This window comes from Austrofundulus limnaeus, unplaced genomic scaffold, assembly GCF_001266775.1.
Source record: "Austrofundulus limnaeus strain Quisiro unplaced genomic scaffold, Austrofundulus_limnaeus-1.0 Scaffold85, whole genome shotgun sequence".
In the NCBI taxonomy this organism is placed as follows: Eukaryota; Metazoa; Chordata; class Actinopteri; order Cyprinodontiformes; family Rivulidae; genus Austrofundulus; species Austrofundulus limnaeus.
In genome coordinates this window covers 148,101-152,610 of record NW_013952487.1, presented here as the reverse complement: position 1 = coordinate 152,610, position 4,510 = coordinate 148,101, and the positions used below count along the sequence as shown (strand labels likewise).

General features: G+C 36.7%; 1 long non-coding RNA gene across 2 annotated transcripts in view; it reads right to left on the bottom strand.

Annotated features, from left to right (window-relative positions):
- Positions 1 to 4,510, bottom strand: part of LOC106519944 (uncharacterized) — a 62,958-nt gene that overhangs the window by 32,346 nt on the left and 26,102 nt on the right. Inside the window, exon 3 of one of the 2 annotated variants that reach the window (XR_001310493.1) lies at positions 1,443 to 1,880. This is a non-coding gene — a long non-coding RNA (uncharacterized LOC106519944). Of the gene's footprint in view, positions 1 to 1,362; positions 1,881 to 4,510 lie in introns of those variants that run through there. The other variant, XR_001310492.1, reaches the window with a different exon arrangement.

The window sequence follows — 4,510 nt, the reverse complement described above, 5'->3', positions numbered from 1 at the left end:
TCTTTAAATATTGAAATATTATTATTTGAACTCTTCTTCATCTCTCTGATAAACTCAAAATAATCTGAAGAAACATCAGATTCTTCTCTCTGTGGTTTTCCAAAAAGACATTCACATTTATAACAAAACTTTGATGTTTCAGACACTTTATCTTTGAAGCTCTTGTGGACCTCATAAAATGCTGTAGTGGGCCAAATTTGGCCTGCAGGCCTTGATTTTGACATGAGTTTTAGAGGAACATTATATGACAATAACAAAAGGAACAATTCACATTATTGAAGATCTGTTGTGGAGGATCCTCAGCTACTACCACACCAGCTTTTAACCTGGTATCTGTATAAATGACTGAGTTAAAGTCGATCAGCTGCAACATAAATTCACTTTTTATATAAAAGTTTTTCATTTAGTTCATCCACGGAGGATAATAAACAAATAAAACGACAGTTTTTCCTCCATAGACGAGCACGACAAGCAGTTTAACCTTTAGTTTGTGTGTAATCTGAGGAAAGTGTTTTGTTTCCCTGCAGGTTTGGGGCTCGGGTGGATCATGGACTGTTTGTCCCGGTTCTGCCTCGGGGGGTCGGGGGGTCGTGTTTACCTCAAAACAGAAAACAACACGGTTCTGATGCTCGCGCACGGCACTGCTGTGTGAGCTGTGAACACACACACACACACACACACACACACACACACCTGCTGTTTAAAGGTAAATCAAACAAACAAATATTTCAAAATAAATCTTTATTATTCTCATTTTTTGTGATTTTAAGTATATTTTACCAGTTAAATCAACTCTAAGACAGTAAGATTATTATTTTTCTGAGGTGGGGGGTGTCATGTAATTGCTCTCACAGTGTAGTTTTTTTTTGTCTGTTAGCAAAATATCTCATGAACCTGTGGACGGACTTCAACAAAAGCCTCTGAATTTCATCGGTGGATGTTCATCTGCAACTCATTACTGTTTAAAGTCGTCCAGATTAAAGATGGCCGCCAMAGCTAGTCGAACTTAAAAAAACAAAAAACATTTATAACTCTGCTTGTTTTACAGACAAAGAGCTAAAATTTGGTGAGGCAGTAGCCGAAAGTCATTCCAAACTTCCACTATGAGATCTGCAACTTAAGCAGTTTTTTTCCCAAATCTATCATATTAACTGTCGCTGTGGACCAAGTTTTGTCTGTTAGCAAAATATCTCACAAATCATTGGATGGATTTTGATGAAACTCTCAGGATTTCAACCCCAGATGTTCGTCTACAGCTGATTAATATTTGAGGTTAATCGGATTCAAACGTAGCAAACACGAACATGTTTTAACTCAGTCTGTTTTGCAGGTAATGAGCTAAAATGTGGCGTGGTAGTAGCTGAGGGTCATTAAAAAGTGATGGGTGAAATCTGGGCCTTTAGTCTGAACCTGTTGAAAAATCTGAGGTGGACTTGGATCACCTGACTGACACCGACAGAAGGCCTCAGAGGGTTCTGGTCTCTGGGTCGTGTTGGTGTGTGTGAACCAAAGGGAGGGGAGGCAGCCCCCCCAGTGCAGGTGCAATCCGGGGCCATCCGCGACGCTCTGTCAGCTTCGCCCCGGGYCTGCAGAGGGTTCAGCCGGGGGCGGGGTGGGGTCTCTTCACCCTGCTGGCCCTCTGCTGGTAATTTGGAGCGCGGCCCCGCTCCGGAGCTGCAGCCGGGGCAGCGGGGCGGTGAAGCAGCAGCCCACGCTCAGGRCGCTCAGTGGGGAACTGGGGGCTGAACTCAGGATGGCCGATCTGCTTCCAGCTCTTCATCCCTCTTAATTGTTCTCCCTCCTCCTCCTCCTCCTCCCGGTCCGGTTCTGAAACACGTCCTGGGATCGGCTTCATCAGCTCCTTTGTTAAAAACACATTCCTGCAGAAAGAGTTCACAGATTTATGAACAAACGGAGTCGTTCCTGTTGCAGGAGTGAAGGAATGGACGACTCTCAGCTACTACCACACCAAACTTTACTCATCTAAAGTAGCTGGTTTTGTTGGATCAGTTACAGATTACTGAGTCAAGATATTTTACTAACAGAGACACAAWCAGGTTTTCCTGTTTATTTTGTACTTTTTGTTTTAGCTCTTTCAACCAGTTCTGTAAGAAAATATTCAGCTCATTTGGGAACAGGCGGCTGAGAGTTTTAGTTTTTACAACTTTTCATTTAAAAATCACCTGTTTGTCTTTTTTAGCTACTTTTACCTGTTATTCTTAGCGTTAAAGCTTAGCTAGCCTTCTGCTACTTATAGATAGCACTCTGCTATTTTCAGCTTCTCGCTAGCAATTTGTTACTTACAGCTATATTGAGACTTTGTTAGCATTTTGTTACATTTAGCTAGCATTTTGCTACTTGTTCATTGTCAACATTTTTGGCTTCTAGCTAGCCGTTTTATGTAACATTTTGCTACATTTCAGTTCTGTCTAGCCTGTTGCTACTTTTAGCTAGTCTTTTTTATCATTAGCTATTATTTTGCTACTTTTAGCTACCATTATGCTTCTGCTATAGCTCCTGTTTTGTACATTTGAGTTAATTTTAGCTCTTGTTCTGCCGTTTTATAGCTTCAGTCAATTTTTGCTACTTTTTTTGTCTTTTAGCTTAAAGGTACCAATCTGCTGCTTTAGCTTCTTTTCCTTGTCTTTTGTATTTTTGCTACTGTTTTCTATGTTTTAGCTTATTTTAGCCCCTGTTTTGCATTTTTTAAACAGGTTTTTTTAATTTTAGCTGAACCATGCTTTAATCACTTTTGGCTACTCTTTTAGTCCTTTTAGCTTCTACTTATCTGCTGCTTTAGCTTCTGTTATGCCTCTTTTATATTTTAGCAACAGTTTAGCAAATTTGACCACATTTTTTATTTCAGCTCAACCAGTTATTGAGACTGTTTTGCACCTATTAGCTTTTAGATACTAATCTGCCGTTTTAGCTTGTTCTGCTGTTTTCAGTTCTGAGATGGTTTTAGCTCATGTTAGCTTCTGTTATTTGTCAACAGGTTTTTTTTAGCTGTTTTAGCTCAGCTCTCATCTTTCAGAAGTTCTTTTTTAGCTGATGTTTATTTAATTTAGATTGATCATTTGTTTCTGTATTTTAGCTCTTCTGAATCTGTCTGTTTGTAAATAATCCCAGCCGAAGGTTTCACCTGCAGCTTGTGTTAGTCGGTGTGAGGTCTCTATCAGCCGAAGCGGCGAGCCGAGTGATGGAAGGTAATAAAGAGCTGTATAATGGAGCAGGGAGACGATGTAATTACAGTCARGGACGTCTTTTAAAGGCTTGTTTGTAATGATTCATGGTTGCACAAATGCAATTTTCTTGTCACTCCCCTCTCCTCCCTCTGCTGCCTGCCTGGATCTGCAGGCTTGGTCTTCTTCTTCGGCCCTCCTCTTCCTCGGCCCTCCTCTTCCTCGGCCTCAGGTCTCAAACCCACCGGATTTCCAGAACCTGAGAAACAGAAGATCCATCTGACCCACTCGGTTTTACCGAATAAAAACTAATTTTAACAAAGAAGTTTTAAAAACACGAATAAAACAAAAACTCATTCGTACCTGAAGTTCTGCAGAAACTGTTAACGATTCATTATTTAAAMCAGCATCTGGACCAGAACCTGGAMCTGGACCAGGACTGAAGACTGTCTTAAAAGAAGATGAATCTGAAAAATTGTCTAAAAACTGTGGAATAATTTCACAATAAAGTACTGAAGGAAAGTCTTTGAATCTCCATCATCTCCAGTTCATAATCTGATCAAATCAATAGATTATTCTAATCTGATCAACAGATTATTAAAATCAAATGAATATATTATTATAACCAAATCAACAGATTATTAAAATCAAATCAACAGATTATTAAAATCAAATCAACAGATTATTAAAATCAAATCAACAGATTATTATAATCAAATCAACAGATTATTATAAACAAATCAACAGATTATTATGATCTCAACAGATTATTAAAATCAAATCAACAGATTATTTTAATTTCATCAACATATTATAATCAAATCAACAGATTATTATAATCTCATCAACATATTATTAAAATCAAATCAACAGATTATTAAAATCAAATCAACAGATTATTAAAATCAAATCAACAGATTATTAAAATCAAATCAACAGATTATTAAAATCAAATCAACTGATTATTATAATCCCATCAACATATTATTATAATCAAATCAACTGATTATTTTAATCTCATCAACATATGATCAAATCAACAGATTATTATAATCAAATCAACAGATTATTATAATCAAATCAACAAATTATTATAATCAAATCAACAAATTATTAAAATCAAATCAACAGATTATTAAAATCAAATCAACAGATTATTAAAATCTCATAATCACATCAACATATTGTTTTAATCAAATCAACTGATAATTATAATCAAATCAACTGATAATTATAATCAAATCAACTGATAATTATAATCAAATCAACTGATAATTATAATCAAATCAACTGATTATTATAATCAAATCAACTGATTATTATAATCA